Here is an 18,825-nt window from a genome sequence, read left to right on the forward strand (position 1 = left end):
CTCTTACCCTTCATTTCTTTTAAGAATATTTGATGTTCTGCTCAACTGACAGAGTGTAGAAGGAAAAAAATGAATTTGAACTATCTCAAAAGCTATATAAAAGGTTTTAGAGTATTTTCTGCCATGAGGTTACATCTTCTGCTAGCTCTCCTGATACTTCAGTCCTTTGTTGTCCATTTGCAATTTACCAGCTAAGACTGAGGACAAAATGAGAACCAACTGGGAGAGAATAGGGAAAATGTCGCAAGAGGTGGCATTGATCCATAGGTGTTGTACTGATATGCTGAATTGAAAACCTTTTGTACAACAACATAAAGATGACCTTTTTAAAATGTAAAAGAAAATTAAAAAGGGAAATATAGCTTCTGTGAGAGAGCTTAAGAAAGCAGGAAGTATATTTTTTCTTTCTTAATTATTTTTGGTGGTACTGGGATTGGAATTTATGCCATGCTTCAAGCCCCACTAATTGATTGGCTATAGAACCTCATGGACTTTTCTGCCAAGACTCTCTGGAAGCCTCTGTCCTCCAGATTTCAGCCTCCTAACTAGCTCGAATTGCAGACAGAAGTGCCAGCACCTGGCTAAATTTACTTTTTTTTTTTTTAAGAGACTTAAACTTGTCTCTGTAAGAGTGAACTCACTTGTATCTGAAGTGTTTGCACACAGCACAACTCTCAGTGGACACACAATCTGGTGCATATGGTAAACTGACACCGCTTGGAAATAGGCTCCACCAGGAAATAAAAATCTAGAAACTTTTAGAGTCATTCAGTAATTGAGAGCAATTATATACCTGTTGAATTTGATATAATGGGACTCTATTATATTTAATTTTCAGTAATTTTATTTTTATGTATTTTAGAAAACTTTTTCCCCCAAATCAGCCCTTTTAACACCATGTCTTGAGAAATGTTATTTGCACACACATATCATATTTTGATGGGTTTTTCAGAAAAAAATAAAGGAGACACTATGTTTCAAAAATATGACTCATTGAGCTCATAAGGTACCTCCAAGTTAGTAACAGTGGCTGTATTTATATCCCATCTTCAGGGTAGTCTTTGCATGGAGGTAACCAAAACAAAAAACTGATGGTGAATGCACTGTGGCAGCATCTATAATTAATAACTTCATCTGCATGAAACTACTTAAAAGTTTAAGGCCATGAGTCTAAAGGGCAGAATGAATTAAGAAGAGCCAGATAAAACCCCAAACTTAGAAAACAGAGTTCCAGTTTCACCCAGGGTTTTTCTTGCAATGTTGATAGAAGGAAGACTCCATTTTCTCCTTTATGATGTCATCAGGCTACTAAACAGTGTCAAATCCATGAAAGACCAAAATGGGGTATTTGAGAGAGCTGCTGTCTCTCCTCTGCCCATCTGAGTTCCACCGCCGTGGCTCAGCAGACATCCACAGTACATATAATGTATGGGAGCATCCTGCCTTCATCTTGAAGACATTCATTTGCTTTTTGTTGTCTTGGGTTTTTTTGTTTGTTATTTTTCTTTTTCTGCTTGGAATTGAACCAAGGGTGCTTTCTAAGGAAGTGTTCTATCACTGATCAACACTCCAACATTCATTTCTTAAAATTAATCTTTCTATTGTTAGCTATCATAAAACTGCAGGCATCTTCTTGAATCTTCTGTCTGGCAGTAACTGTATATTTAAAAGTCTTGACCAGAACATTTCTTTCCTTTATGTTTAATCAATTAATTAATTTTTTGTCAGTTGTGGGGCTTGAACTCAGGGCCTGGGTGCTGTCCCTGAGTTCTTTTGCTTGAGGGTAGCGCTCTACCACTTCGGGCCACAGCTCCACTTCTGGTTCCTTGAGTGATTAATTGAAGATAAGAAAAATCTATTACAAAGATTTTTGCCTGCTTTGGCTTCAAACCCCAGACCTCAGATCTCAGTCTCCTGAGTACCTAGCATTATAGGTTTGAGCCACTGGTGTCTGGCACTTATGCGTAATTTATTAAAAGTATTTCATGTTTAACCTTTTTTTAGATGTCACAGACTTACAGATTTTTTTTTCCTGGAACACTAATCTTTCTACAATATAAAGAGGAATAAGCTGCTTTATGCTGAAGAGCAACACGCAGTAGGCCAGTAGAGTCCTATCTTCTCTGGACAGGGTTCCTTATAAGTGCCATCTGCAGCTATTCACTTCAGGGATCATAAGGGACATTTTTGCTTCCCAAGTGGTGTTTGTTTTGAAGTCACTGTGGAGAGCCACTTCCTTATTCCAATGCTCCCTTCCTCCTTTCCTTCCTTCCCATCTCCTTCCTTCTTTCCTCTTTCCTTCCTTCCTTCATTCTTTCCTTTTTTTTTTCCTTCCTGGCTTCCTGCCTTCCTTTGTCAATACATATTGAGTATCACCAATGTTCCTGATACCCAATTGTTTTCAGACACCTAGCAGACAATAAAATATCAAGATCCCAATTGTCACATAGTTAATATCCCAATGGGAAAGACAGAAAATGAACAGAGAGATATCCTGTATTTTGGTTTTTCCCTAGAGATAATGCCAGCTTATTGTTTTCCAAAATATGGCCCAATAGTATGTAAAATTCTATTCATCATCTATCTTTTTTTTAAATATTGAGAAGATATGATTTATTCAATTAGCATTTGAATGCCTACTAGTTTATGTGCAGCAAATTAAATACATTGTATCTCTTTAATTTTATGTACAGTCTATCCCTGTGCATACAGACTATATCCTATTCTGGGCTACAGAAGAGTAAATTTTGTCCCACTAGCTCAGAGTTCATCAGAAAATGGAGCAGTTCAACAAAGTTGATGAGAACCACACCTAGGCACAAAAGAGAATACTAAGTCTAATAGCACAAACAAGACAGAATATTAGAAAGTTATGCTTAGAGTTCTTAATAAAGAGATCTGCTGCATTTGATGATTTGGAAAGACACGAGAAAAGAGACAATTCTTTCATTTATATTTTATATAGCTTCAGGTTAGCTTGGTCTCTTGGTTCATCATTGGAATCAGTGCTTTATTTGGCAATAAATCAGTATAATGAGCTTCAAAGAAAATGTACTCATCAGTACTGAGACTAGAACTCAGGACCTGAGCACTGTCCTTCAGCTTTTTTGCTCAAGGCTAGCACTCTGCCATGTGAGCCACAGCTCTACTTCTGGCTTTTTGGTGGTTAACTGGAGATTAAGAACCTCTTGGATTTGTTTGTATGGACTGGCTTTGAACCATGACCCTCAGACACCAGTCTTCTCCGAAGTTAGGGTTCAAGGAGCCACCTGTTTTCGACCTGAGAGACTCTCGTGTATGCATGTATTAGTTTGTATTAGGGCCTAGATCCAATCCCCCAACTGTAAAACCAAAATCAAAACCTGAAAAGCTATCAATGTTTGCAGTAGGTTTTCTTTTTTTGTAATTTATTTATTAATTAAACAAAAATTTTTTGACAAGCTGTTGTGCAAAATGGGTACAGTTACATAGTAGGGCAGTGTGTACATTTCTTGTGATATCTTACACCCTATTTTTCATGATGTCATTCATCATCTATCTAAGCAATGTTTTAAATAAAATGTTTATTTAAAAAAGAACAACACATCAGCAACAACCATCCCAGACAAACTGCGAGTTTCTGGGCATGGCTTCAAGACAGGTACAAATATTTTTTTCTAGTTCTTAACTTGTTGGATAGGGGAGGCTGAGGAGCTTGGTTTCCATGCCAGCAGAAGTCCATCAACTGTCATGCTAAGATCCAATGTGCTGATACCCTCCGTGTACCTACAACACTAGCACCAAGGGAATAGACTAGGTCCTTACGGAAAGCAGAGTTCACAGAGACTGCATTCCTTCTGTCAACCTGCTGTAGAAATAAGCAAGGGGCCATAACTTGCCTAGAGAAAAGGAAAACTGTTTCCATTCTTACATATTTCTCTTATCACAGTGGTGGAAATTCCTTTGTACAACTTCTTAAAGATAATAAATACGTTCAAAAGGAAAAAGAATACAAAAAACCTCCCGCCCAGTTCCTGGGCAGGAGGTGAGACGACTCCTTCTTCTTCCTCAGTTCCATCCTAAGCTCCTCTACTTCATTTCTCCAATATGCCCCTCTCATTTCCTTCTCATGGTTCCCATCCTAGAGGAGATGCACCTGATTATAGGTCCATCTCCTAAGGACATCCTTAGCAACTGCCTTTTCCCAGATTTGTAGGTGGCCCTTCGTGGATTTGTTATTTAAATCTACTTTTTTCTCCATGTCATTATCTGACCTTTACAGAGCCTTTCTCCTCACTAAAACCAGCTTGATTTCCTGAAACAGTATGGCTAAAAAGTATTTTAGACTTAATAAATATTTACATTCATTTCAAAAACAGTTAAATAATTATATATATTAATACTTAAATGACATTAAAAGTGTCTTTGTATAGACAACAATAGGAAAAAATAGTCTTCTACTCTGAGAAGGCGTACTGTCACTATTCCTCTTATATTGATATCTCTTCAAATCCTGCTCATTTGCCACGGTCCAGTTGGAAAATAGTAACTTTACCTTTTTATCAGAACAAGATTTTAATTTATATTTTGTGCTCGGGGCTAATGCTGGAGGCAATCACATATTCTATTATAACTTCTCATATGCATAACTTTTAGAACTTCCTTTTCTTGCCTCATTTGTGTGATTTTTTTTATCTCACATAGAGTCCTTTTATTTTGTTTTTTTTAACTCTTTGTATCACTTCCCCCCCCCTTTATTGTCAAAATGAAGTACAGAAGGGTTACAGTCTCATATGTAAGGCAGTGAGGACATTTCTTGTTCAACTTGTTACCTCCTCGGAAGGAAAATAGTAACTTTAAAAGCTCTTACTAGTGTGCTGGTAGCTTCTATCTGTTACTCTAAATACTCAGAAGGCTGAAATATGAGGATCAAGGTTTGAAGCTAGCCTGGGCTACAAGTCCAAGAAAGTTCATTTCTAATTATTCAGTAGAAAAGCTGGACTGGAGGCATGGTTCAAGAGAAAGAGCATCTGCTATGAGCAAAAAAGCTGAGGTCAAGCCTCAGTGTTAGTATCAAAGAAAAGAAAAGAAAAAATAAGAAAGAAACTCCCTGTGTCTGAATTCCTGAAGTGTGTTTTCAGAACCTCTTAAATATTTTTGAATACCATACACCCATCCTTGCTACCCTAGGCACACTGAAACCTTTTAAAACACTTTGTAAAACTATCTTTGCCAATTTGTCACTACCTTTCAAATATAAGCATTTTCAAAATAGATGAATGGGAAAAAAATCAATGAATGAAAATAATGTTTATCTAAAACCTCTCTACCTATAGTGGCTTACTTAAACCAAACAATCACATACCAACAATGAACTAAATTTCACTGGAATCACTGATGGGTTTATTATTTATAGGACTCTTAATTGAGTATGCCAGACATTACTGAGCAGTTAATAGGTATTGGGGATTCTAAAATGTGGTGAAGGCAAGCAGAAATGATTCTTACTCTGAAGAACAGCATAAACTAGTGACCTAGACATAAGTCAGCTTATCGCTCATTGAAAAAAAATGAATAATTGCAAGTTCATAGAAAGCAGAGAGCAGGCTGTTCCTTCCATGAAACAAGTGATCGGCAAGGGAGCCACCAAAGGCTTTTCCCAGAGTCCATTGTGTGAAGTGATAAGAGGGAGAGAAGAGCGTGAGGATGATGAAGAGAACTGTGCATCAAGTCTCCTAGAGAGAAGAAACGTCTATGTGCTGAAAGCTGAATGGAAGGTGTGGACAAGGCACTTGCTGCGGTGCAATGTGGTTGGATGGGGATTTTGTGCAGGCTGCTCTGGCTGTGTCATGAGAAAGCAAGAGAAGGCACAGCGAGGTGAGTAGCTAAGTAGGAAAGCATGGTGCGGGGTTTTGACTAGAGGGAGGTAGGGTGGAAGGTGACCTATGCTAAGAGCGATACTCATGCTATGAACTGGCAAGCATTCACGGGGGGGGGGGGGGTGGGAAGCGGATGGGCACAGGGCGGGGCCCCTGAGGCTTCAGAGCAGCTGTCCTGTTCAGGGGTGCGGACAGGAAACACTGGAGGGGACACGTGGTGTGGGAGGGGAGTGGAGGGGTGGACGAAGGGGATGCAGCAGGAGTGTCACAGGCAGTGACTATTCCGTGTGCACCTTGCTGCATTTAGTTCTGTGTGCCTCGTGCATTTCCCAGGCTCGGGCTCTGGACCGAGGCAGTTTGGGCGGGGGAATGATGACGATGCACTAGTGTCGTATCTGCCTCAGCAGTACTCAGCGTAAGAGCAGAGGTTCATCTCTCCTGTGCTTATGCACCTCAGGTGTTTTCAAGAGAGCTCATAACCTTGACCAGAGAGACACTGCAACGGAGCTTAGGAGCTTAGCTGTGTAGTTAGAGGAAAAAATGCCCCTAAATCTCTTCATTGTTAAAGAGGCATTTGAGAGCTTAGAAAACCAGTTCCAAGCACTAGAATTATTCTGAATGACTTAACTTTGAAGCAAATGGATTTAATTTTGAGTCTAGTGAAATGTGAAGCTTAAAAAAAATCACTGATAGACTAGATTAGAAAAGGCTAGGAATTTTTAAAGCTAAATCTTAATAACAAATTTTCTCTTTAACGAGACTGCAAATGGATTTTATGTGGGCTTTTTCTTATAAGTTCCAAATCTTAAAAAAAAATCAAATCATTTCACTTTATAATTCGCTTTTGTGTTTGAATCAACTTTTGTCAGGCCCTGGTGACTCGAACCTGTAATCCTAGCTACTCAGGAGACTGAAATCGGGAAGACTGAGATTTGAAGCCAGCTTGGACAGAACAGTCTGTGAGACTTCTATCTCCAATTAACCAGCAAATAAACAAACAAAAGACAAAACCAGAGTATAGGCATGACCAAGTAGCAGAGTACTAGCTCTGAACCAAAAAGCTGAGCGTTCATGAGGCCCTAGTGCCAGAACACATACACACAAGGAAATCACCTTTTACCTGAATGAAATGCCGCGCTCTTGATCAAGCTCTGCCTCGATTCTTCCTTGACGAGATCAGTGTGCTGCTGATGTGTGTGAGGAGCAGTGTAGTGTGTGTCTGCAGAGGAGAGTGCCGATGCTGACATTCCACACCTGCTCGCCTGCCAGGGATTATGGTGCCAGTGCTACCGAGAAGGCTGCAGGCTCACGGGGGATGAAAAGTAATGGAACTGCTACAGCAAATGACTAGGCTTGCCAAGCAACTCAGCAATTAGAGGATCATAATGGTACCCATGGTCCAGTGGCTGGAAAACTCCTGCTCTCTCTGGGTCGACGCAATCCCACAACTGCTGTGTTTTCAGCACAGGAGATGCAAGGGCTGCAAGCCCACGAGCACTGTGCTGTTTATGATGCTGCCCTTGGTGTTTGTGTTGCGAAGGCTCTGGTGCACATCTAATGAGATTTTATTACACCAGCTCCCTGAGGGTCTCTTTAAAATGGAACGACAAACTCTGAAAACCCAATCAATATCTATAGTCAAACATGTCACCTGAGAGTAAAAGGACCACGTTTGCCCTGGTGTCATTTGTTTTCAAAGATGGATACCTGCATTTGTCATAAGATAGCAACAGCATTTCTTTATGTGATATCAGGATAACCTCACAAAATACTTTAAATTGAGTGGTTTAAATTTCTCCTTGCTCTGGAAGCTAGAAATCTGAGGTCAGGGTAGCCACACAGTTCGCTTTGTGGCATACAGAGAGCCATCTTCTAGCCGTGTCCTCACAGGGTGGAAGGGAGGGAGGAAGGGCTTTCCCATGTTCCTTCTGATGAGAGCACTAATCCCATAACAAAGTCTCCACCCTCACAGCCTCATAGAAAGCGAATCGCGTGCCTGCGAAACATCTACACATAGCGTCATCTCCTATGTTAGGAGACAGTTCAGTCTACAGCACTGGATCCTACTTCCTTCTGACCATCCCCAAAAGAGGGAAATTTGAAGGGTGCATAATAAACACACACAAAAAAAATACAGAATTTCTTTGAGACCCTGGGATCAACCATTCCAACTTTCAAGGTCAACCATGTTGGTTTTATTACATCATATGTTTCAGACTTTCATTTTATTATTCCCTCTTTTACCTCGACTTTGGGGGCAATAGGAGTCTAGTCATGAAGCTAATAACATTTCTTTCAATGTTGAATCACGTATAGGATGTTTGTCTGGTGACATGGTAGCCATTTTAATTGATGTAAATACACAATGTGACATTCAGGCAATGACACATGTCTTGGAACAGGAACACATCCTCATTGCTAAGTGACACATGTCTGTGTTCAGTGATTCTATCATTAGCTACTATGCAGGCAATTTGTTTGTTCAGCTTACCTTTATTTCTAGAAAGGCCTCATAAGCCACAGCTGTTAATGTCTCCAATGTGATTACCTGCATGAATATGTCACCCTGGGTGTGATTAGTGCGTGAGCAGAGACTAGGTGAGGCTCTAAGACCAATTGTAGTGTGCTTTGTGCTAATACCTGTCCAATATGCACAGTCCACAGGCTTGGACCACCTCCTCGTCCAAGAGCACGCCACTGTTTATTCCCTTGCAAAGACAGAGAGCATTCTTTTTTTTTCCTTCTGAAGTATTGATTACTACCCATTAAAACAAATTCTGAAGATCAAACAGATATCCCAATAAATATGACTGTCTCTTTGAAAGTTTGGAAACCTTTCTACACAAATATTGTGTGTTTCGTGGGAACATAAAACTATGGAAACATATCCATGGTTAAATTTAAGCAATGTTCAGTCTTGTCTTCAGCTACAAGAGTGCTGGTGGTCTGGCACAAGTCTGGTAGATCATGAGATGTCAGGGACTTGAGTAATATACAACTACTTATGAATCTAATGTACAATGAAATATTTAGTGACAATGTGTTCCCCAAATTTTACATTTTGAAAATTTTCAGGTTAAAAAATAAGAATAGTTTTTGAGAGCTAGTGCATAGCATGGGAGCTCCATTAATAGTATGTTTTACATTTCCAAATGGCTAAGAGAATAAACTTCAAATATTCTCATAAAATAAGCATATGACACTGGGTCATGATACAGGACTGTAGACATTCATACAGTGAGATGAAAGGAGGATATTCTTAGGAGAGGAACACAGAGTTGCAATGTCTATGTGTCTCTGATCATACAAAATAATATTTATTAAAATAAACTTCAGTTAATGGAAACAGGAGGTTTTTTTTTTCTTAGTTACTGTTTTCATTTTCTGTTGCTTTGGTCTCGTTTGTTCATTTATCTGTCTTTGGGAGTGTAGGGGGAGACACAGAAATGGAGGGACAAACGGTGAATAACCAGAAGTGATACTCGCTGGACACTGTGTTGAAAATGAACTATACAACTTGTGGGTAGGGATGGGAGGGAAAAACTGGGAGGGAGCAGGAGAAGGGGTGACGTTGACCAAAAAAAAAAAAATGTACTCCTTACCTGACTCATGTAATCCTCTGTACATTACCTTTGTAATAACTATTTTTTAAACTTTAAAAAGAATAAGTATATGAATTGACATGTATGTTAATTAACTTGATTTTACAAGTACACATTATACTCACAAATCCTAACATCACATTTTATCCCAAGAATATATAGCATTTTTTCAATTAAAAACATAATAATTCCAATTGAGCTCTAAAAAACAAATATAATAAGCAAATATATTTTGTTCATACCTAGTAGGCCATGTTTCCTTGGCCACATTTGTGTGAGAGTGTGTGTGTATTCTAAGTCATTTAAAAATAAATCACAGCCCGGTTTCCTCAACACTAACAGCATCCAGAATTTGTCTTCTGAGAACAAAGACATTTTATACATTGTTTTACAAGAGATTAAAGCTTCAGCCTAGCCAGGTGGCACATGTGTATAATCCCAATTATCCAGGGAAGTGCTTACCTAGTAGGCATGAAGCTCTAGGTTCAATGCCTAGTACCAGAAAAAAAAGGGAGACACTAAAATCCTGATGTACTCTGGATTATACATATTTCCTTAATTATCCCCAGAATAAATTGTATGGCTCTTCATTTTCCATATCAGTGATATAATCATTGTATTGTATCTAATACCATTTAATCCAGTGCAGTCTTTGTTTCTTTTGTGCCTCAGGTCCATGGCATTTTAAGGAGTCAAAACCAATGATATTTTTCAATGGCCTCTACTTTTTAGATTGCAGTCACCTTAATTACTTTTGAAATGGGCATCATACTAGTAATAATGTGTCCTAATGCAAGCACATGATATTATCTCTTTCATCTGAAAATAAATATATGTTGGTGAAACTCAAATGAATAAACTGTTTCTCCAAATTGCTAAACAAAAATATCAATATGCCAACCAATATAGTTAAGAAGTTTCTATCCTCTTTCAGTTCTGCAAAGTTAAGAGGGTCATATCTGATCTCCAAGGCTGTTGGACAGATCTACTCTTAGTTGTCAGGTAGAAAAATTCTAAGAAACTACTATGCTTCAGATTAACTGTCACAGCTCAGAGCAAGTGTGTGAATTAGAAAAGTATGTCTTTTTTGTTGTTGTTCAATGTATTAGGATTTGAACTCGGGTGTTGCCAGGCAGGCCCTTTACCACTTGAGCTATGTCTCCAGCCCTTTTGATCTGGTTCCTTTTGAGGTTGAGTCTTACTTTTTTCCCAGGCCAGCCTAAACTTAGATCCTCCTCTTTATGGTTGTTGTAGTTGAGAGTACAGATGTGTGCCAACATGCCCAGCCTTTTCTGTTGAGGTAGAATTTTTCTAATGTTTTTGCCTTTGTTGGTCAAGAACAATGATCCTCCTAATCTCAGCCTCCACTTAACTAGAATGACAAGTGTCTATCATTGTGCCCAGTTAATGTTGAGATGCGTAGTCACATAAATTTTTTTTTGCACTAACTTCTAGTCTTGGTCCTTTTGATCTGTGCATCTCAAAACCAAGAAAAACGAGGTCTTGATCTGTATCTGTACCATAATGTGTTGGAAATGTGGAGAATTAACAAAGGTGATGATAATGATGATCATGATGATTGACTTGGTTCTGGGGTTTGAACCCAGAGCCTCACATGCTAAGTAACACTCTCTGTGACTGAGATATAAACTCATCCCTTAATGCAGTGTTTCTAGAGTAAAACCTCAAATCAACTACATAACTTTTCTATCCCTGGGATTCAACCAACCATGAGTTGAAAGTAATCAGAAATGAAATTGTCTTTGTACTTGCTATATCATTTCCATAGAAATAAAAGGTGTCAACTCTAAACAATGTATTGTGCTACATATAATCAATAATCTGGAGATTAGAGTACACAGGAAATTTGTAGATTATACATAATCACTATGCCACATTACATGAGCAATTGAACATCCATAGATTTTAGTATCTGAAGGAGATTCTGGAAACATTCTCAACAGAAAGTGAAGTTGAACGTTATTGTCTATATTTAAATTTTATTTAACATTTAATAGCATCTAATCATGTAGGACAGGTGCTAAAGAGAAAATCAGAATGGCACAAAAAATGCTCATGGAAAATTTATTTGCTTTGAGACTTAGAGAACTTACTCTCCTCTCCTCTCCTCTCCTCTCCTCTCCTCTCCTCCTCTCCTCTCCTCTCCTCTCCTCTCCTTCCTTCCTTCCTTCCTTCCTTCCTTCCTTCCTTCCTTCCTTTCTTTCTTTTCTTCCTGTCCTCCCTCCCTCTCTCCCTCCCTCCCTCCCTCCCTCCCTCCCTCCCCCTTCCTTCCTTCCTTCCTTCCTTTCCTTTCTTTTCCTTTCCTTTCCTTGTTGTCAAAGTGATGTACATAGGGGTTGCAGTTTTATATGTAAGACAGTGAGTACAGTTCTATATCCAATTCCTCCCTCATTTTTCTTCCACCTCCCTCCCTCCCCAGTTATCCCCCTGAGTTGTTTACAGTATATAGTTTTGTAAGTACTGCTGTTGCATTGGTTCATCTTTTATCCTTTATCTCTCCATTTTGATGTTCCCTTTCCCTTCCCTATTCCACTAAACGTATATACATACCAAAATCAGTTACAGTGACATCAGGGGTAAGACCATGGGGAAGAAAAAAAAAAGACATAATTTCACATGGTATGTTGAAAATTACAACAAAAAATGATAAACTACTTATTGCTTAAGAGGAATATGTCTGAATAAACTAAAAGCTGAAAAAGCAGCTTAGAAACAGTATGTGTGCGATACCAGGCAGTAATGGTGCTACATGCCTTCAGCTACCCAGGAGGCTGAAGTAGAAAGACCGACATCCAGATAACCTGAGATATATAGAAAACCCTCTATCTCATAAATAATAAATAAAATAAAATGGGTTGGTGATGTAGCTTAGCAGCAGAACACTTGGCTTATCCTGTGTGAGACCCTACTGAGAGCCAAAATACTTTGTATAGCATGTGCAAAACCCTATGTCCAGTCTCCATTACTGAAAAAATAGAGTGTTTTGTGTATCTAGAGCCCTTGATGCACATGAAAAACCATTTAGTCTACTTCTAGGAGACATATGGGTGAGAAGATACTAGATTCATGTTTGGATTTGAGGGCTGAGGAGGGCAAAAGCGCAGAATTGTGACCTGATCTATAAAGCCAGTGGGACAGGGAGGGTGTCTTGACATTGGCCTGATGCTTGTTTTTGTTGTTGTTTAATACTATGAGAGGTGGTTTTCTTTTCATTAGGTGATGCTTTGAGTGAAATATAGGGTCAGCTAAGCTTGAAAAAATGCCATCATCTCCACCAAGGTCCTTTTCTCATAGAGTCACAAAAGCAATTTAGACAATGACAGTGAATTAGTGCCAAGGAGCAGAGAAGAAAGAAATTAAGAAACCACTCAAAAAATGTTTCAAGGAGACAGTTCAGAGGCAGTGTTGGAAAGTTGGAATCTTATTATTCTGGTATTGAATAAAATTTCACAACACTAATTCGAGTTCTAACTCTCTGAGGCAGATTGGTTTACTCCAAGGTTAGTTTGGAAGACGAAATAGAAGTAAATGATAGTTTCTCTAGGTAGGCTTATGTCAGCTCACTTAAAAACTTACAGCGTGGTGGTGGTGGTGCTGGTGCTGGTGTGTGTGTGTGTGTGTGTGTGTGTGTGTGTGTGTGTTGTGGCATGGCAAGAGCAGAAACTTTAGAATAAAGGGAAACCTTCTATTAGATGTTGAGATTTTCAGCTGTAATAATTAGTATTCCATATTGGATGCTAAGTAGTCACCCATTGCTAATTCCTGAAATCATACCCATTGCTAATCCCTGAAATCAAGTGTGTCCACCTTTACAAACAACTTGGTGGTGGTGTTGTTTGTGCCAGACCTGTGGCCTGGGTGCTATTCCTGAGCTTCTGTGCTCAAGGCTAGCACTATACTACTTGAGCCACGGCTCCACTTTTTTGTGGTTAATTGGAGATAAAATTCTCACTAGCTGGAGGCTCACACCTGTCTAGCTACTCAGGAGGCTGAGACCTGAGGATCGCAGTTCAAAGCCAGTGTGGGGAAGGGAAGTCCATGGGCTGAACACTAGCCTTGAGCACAAAAGCTTCAGGATAACACCCAGGCCCTGAGTTCAAGCCCATGACCACACAAAAAACAAAATGTCTCACTGACTTTACCGCCTGAACTGGTTTTGCACCATGATTCTCTGAGCTCAGTGTCCTGAGTAGCAAGGATTGCAGGTGTGAGCCACTGGCATCTGGCTTAAAGAACTTGAGTTTTAGTACTGTGGATAATTTTCACCATGGACTAAATTCAGTCTCCCAATAATACTTCAATAACCTAATGTTGGGGGGGGGCTAGGGATTTACCTCAGGGGAACAGCACCTGCCTGGCGAGTGTGAGGCCCCAAGTTCGGTCCTCAGCTCTGAAAAATAAAAAATAATGTTGGTTGCTTGTGCCCTGTCCGCCCATCTAAGTGATTGGCATTTCACTCCCCAATTATTTCTAATTCAAGTGGCATCAAGAGTTCAGAGCCATGACGTTTACATCAGCCCCAAAGAGCTACTGATCAGGAGCTGATAATCAGCTTGCTGAGTTTCTTACTGGCTGAGGAGTGAGACGGTCTTTAAAAACTAGCCTGGAGCTTTCTCCTGGTGCTGTGTGCAAAAGGTAGTCTCTGAAGTTAACATATTCTCTGTTGATTTTCATGCCCTCTGGCCCCATCTATATCTCTCGAGTTGCTGAAAGGGGGTCTCATCATGCTAAAACCTAAATGTTTATAGGAAGCACTTGGAATCAGCAGTGCTTGTAAGTTCAGAGATGTATTTTAAAACTAACAAACATACACTTGCTGAACACAGTGGTTCACTCCTCTAATTCTAGCATCTTAGGAGGCTGAGATATGAGGATCACAATTCAAAGACAACCTAGGCAAGAAAGTTCACAGGACTCTCATCTCCAATTTAACTACCAAAATTCCCCCTCCCACCAAAAAAACCCAAAAACACCTGAAAGCGAAGCTGTGGTTCTTGTGGTAGAATACTAGCCTTTAGCAAAATAAACTCAGGAATAGCACTCAGGCTGTGAGTTCAAGTCTCAGTATCAGCATAATAAAATAAACCCCAAAACTTATCTTTACGTAGTTACACAATTGGATTTCAAATCTATATGTCAGTTTTTAGTACAATACATCTTCAAAAACGTCAGCCCTTCAATCATTCTCCTCTTCCATATATCCCAAACCCACTCATCCTCCCATGTTATCCAGTTCCATTTTCACACATGTATACTGATTATTATGACTGTACTCACACACCACGCCTCTGATAATAAACAAGAAACTGAATGAAATAAATCTCTCAGAAAGTAATGGGTCATTTTTGCATCTTAAATTGCTTTGAGATTTTGTTTACATTTTCAGAACACAAGCTTCCAATAGTATAGATTTGACATGTTCTTCTGCTAATCTAAATGAAAATGGAATTTATTTTTTTGAAGACAGATAAGAAAATGGGATTGGCTTTTTTTTTTTTTTTTTTTTTTTTTTGCTCAAGGCTAGCACTCTTCCACTTTCTGTATATGTGGTGCTGGGGAATCGAAACCAGGGCCTCTTGTATATGAGGCAGGCACTCTTGCCACTAGGCCATATCCCCAGCCCCGGGATTGGCTTTTTGAACATATTTTTGTAGAGCTTATATTTAAAGAGGGTAAAGAAGAGTATCAGAAATTAAGTTTAAAAAATAAAAACAAGAATATCTTCACAGAGAACAAGTCCTTCCTACTGCGTTCACACCTGCATATCCTGTGTACAAATTTAAAATAGATTTTTAACTACTTTCTATTCTGGAGCATATCTAAAAATACAAATGCACCAATGATGAAGATCAGATTTACCCTTGTAAAGTGAGAAAACACATATTCTCTTCACTCCTGGGCCCCTTTTCAAATCTGCAGCTCTTATCTCATTTGTCTTTGTCTCTTAGGAAAGGAGGTATTTATTGAACTGATGGAAACCAGAGTTTGAAACAAATACATCAAGTCAGTAAGGTGGACAAAATGGGTGCCATCAGGAATTCTGCTGTAAATTCAGCCTGGATACAATTAGGATAAGGGTTAAAATAATTTCTAAGTATCTTCAAACCAAACTGAGATTACAGTTCCAATATGGTAAAGGCGATGAAATATGAACCAATGTTTTTAGGAGTAAGTGAAGGGCTACTAAGTTCTTGAGTGGTGAACACTTCCTGAGTCACACAATTATACAATTATATTACACAATTACACAATTGCATCTCCATGAAATTGGTGTGTTAGCCAAGGTTTTCACACACACACACGCACACACACACACACACACACACACACACAGCAACAGCATTAGTCACGATAAGAATTAACTCTGTTGGGGGCTGGAAAAGTACCTTAGCAGTAGAGTGCTTGTCCTGCATGCATGAAGCCTTGGGTTCGATTCCTCAGCACCATATAAGCAGGAAAAGCCAGAAGTGGTGTTGTGGCTCAAGAGGTAGAGTGCTAGCCTTGAACAAAAAGGAAGCCAGGGACAGTGCTCGGGCCCTGAGTCCAAGGTCCAGGACAGGAAAAAAAAGAAAAAGAAAAAAGAACTATTTCTGTTGTAATTAAGTCCCAACCTGAGAAATAAGAAAGGAAAAAATGTTATCTCTGCTCCAAGTCTAAAGACTCCCAATATCCAGTGGCTGGCAAGGATGATTCTCTAGCTCACCCAGGGAGCAAGATTACACTCCTGCTTTTGTCTTAATTCCTAGTCCTTCAATGGGTTAAATGATGCTAACTTATTTTGATGTGGGCAATATTGCAATCTTACTTAGTGCACTGATTCACTGAAAATCTAGAAACAAAGAGCACTCATAAATAATGTTTTAACAACCATTTGAGTGTCACTCAGTCCAGTGAAGTTAACTACCCTTTGACAAGGCGACTCACAATTTAAGGTACGCAAATGCATCCCTTGACATCATATCGAATGTCAAAATAAAGACAATAACAATACAATAATTCCACTTCTCATAACACAGCAATACTATCATCAATAAAAATGCATAAATTCTTTCCTCTGACAAGGAAGCAAAATCCTTGAGTTATATTTGATCTTCTATTCTCTCATACATATAAACTATCATGAAAATTTAATAGTTAAATAGTGGCAGAAAGTCAAGGTATTTTATGTTATTCAAGGGAATCAGAGATAAGAGGAAACAATATTTACTTGATATGCATACCCATACAAAATGGACTTACATATGTAATTATACTCATAGAAATAAGGAAAAATATGACAATCACAGTCTGCCTGATTGTCACTGGTTTTTCCACTTTTGTTCTACAATCAATTTTTTAATCTTGTTTTCCTTCAGCCAGCTACTCATCTTGTCATGGTCCTGTATCTTAACCTAAACCTTTATTCCTGGTATCATCAACAATTTATAGGTCAACATGAATTGGGCCTTTGTCATTCCCCTTTGCTCTCTTCTTAAGCAATAACGATACCAGAAGAGTTTTTTTAGGCACCTCATGTATTTCAGAACTTTCATTTTTACTTCTATTGTTGAATAGTAATCCAGTTTTGCCTTGAGTCTGAACAAGTCACTCCATGCGACATCACAACTCCTTTCTTGGCCTATTCAGCATGAATCTGAAAGAGCACAATGTGAACTCAGTTCACAACCACGGAGTTGCACCTCCCCATGGAAACAGTCTCCCCTCTTCAATGAAGACATGGTAAGTAAAGTAAGAGGTAATTCTTACCAGGCTTACTACTGTTGGTTCTGTGTGTGTGTGAAAAACCTTGACTGATATATCAATTTCATGGAGATGCAATTGTGTAATTAGGTTAGCTGTTCTTACTCAGGCCCAGAGAGACAAAGGATGCATGTTTCCTCTTATTTGTGGAAGCTAGATTTAATTTATAAGCTTTAAATAAACACATCACGTGCCATGCAAGTGTATTCAAATGTACTCGCTGAAATGGGAAGATTCAAGGGAGAACTAAAATAGTATAAAAGGAATTATACTACTATCACTAGAAAGGGGTGGGGTAAGGTCAACAGAAAAGAGAGCAAATGCAGAGAAGAGGGGGAGAATGCATTCAAGAATCCAATGTATATCCTACAAAATTAAGAAGAGTGAGCGAGGGAAAGGGTGAGTAAAGGAGGGATGGGTGAGATTGTTTTAAAAAAAGGTATATTGTATTCATAAACTGCTTTGTTAAAATGGCAACTCCTTTGTATAACTGCTTAAAGATAATTTGTTAAAAAGACTTCTAGGCCAGCAAAGTTGAAAGTTATAGAATAAGATGCAGACATCTTGCTAGTGAGTCAGTAGGGGCCATGCTAATAGGTGCCGTTGTCATCCCTACTCCCTGATTCCTGTCCATCCTTGGCCATTGAGGAAGTTACATCATAGAGAGAACCAGATGCAGCCGAGAGGCCTCTATGTTGAGAAGCTTGTCCCAACCTTACAAGGTGTCACCCAGTGTGTCCTATAACGGAGTACTCACAACACTGTCCTGCTGTTAGAGCAAATCAACTGCTTCCTGCTGGAATGGAAAGGAGCACAGTAGAAAGCAGCCCATTCCATGAGCATGGGCCTGTTGCTGTAGTCTTTGCCTGTGAAATGAGTCTGCTGATTAGAGAATCCCATGGTGGTAAGACATCTGTGGGAAGCTTGAGCTTGCTTGGCTTTCTTGCTCACTGCTCCCACTCGACCTCCCGCTGCGCTTTTGCGTATTTAATCAGAGATGGAGTCTTGTAAACTGTTCTGTCCAGGTTGGTCTCAATGAGATCCTCCAGATCTCAGTCTCCTGAGTAGCTGTGATTACAGGCAAGGAAGCTCAGGCCACCCCCACACATTTTAAGAATGAACATTTGGATACTGTTTGTTCCATGCTTCTATTATTTCTGAAATGATCTCAGGGTTTTTTAAATAAAGAAAATGAATGCAACAGATGGCATAATTCACGTCTGATATACATTTGCTCCTGCTTTGTTTTCCCTGTGGGGTTGCGAGTTGGAAAGTGTCCGCCAGGTGCCTGTTATGTGGACGGTGGTTGCAGAGCGCTGCACCGGGACCACAGCGATTGCCGAGGCCGACCGAGTCTCCTCCACCTTCGCAGTGAGTCTGGCCGACACCTGATGCTTTCTGCCCAAGTTCAGAGTATACTTAAAGTCTATTGTTAAAGCAATACGACAATATTATAGACCCGAAAAGGCCACATGAACTGGAAACGTGAGGAATTCCAATTTGTACTCTCAATTACAGAAAAATGTGAACACATTCCCTTGACCAACCAATTTACCTAATCAGGTAACCATCCCTCCATTCATATACTAAGAGATTTATGATTA

Source organism: Perognathus longimembris, chromosome 8 (genome assembly GCF_023159225.1).
Source record: "Perognathus longimembris pacificus isolate PPM17 chromosome 8, ASM2315922v1, whole genome shotgun sequence".
In the NCBI taxonomy this organism is placed as follows: domain Eukaryota; kingdom Metazoa; phylum Chordata; class Mammalia; order Rodentia; family Heteromyidae; genus Perognathus; species Perognathus longimembris.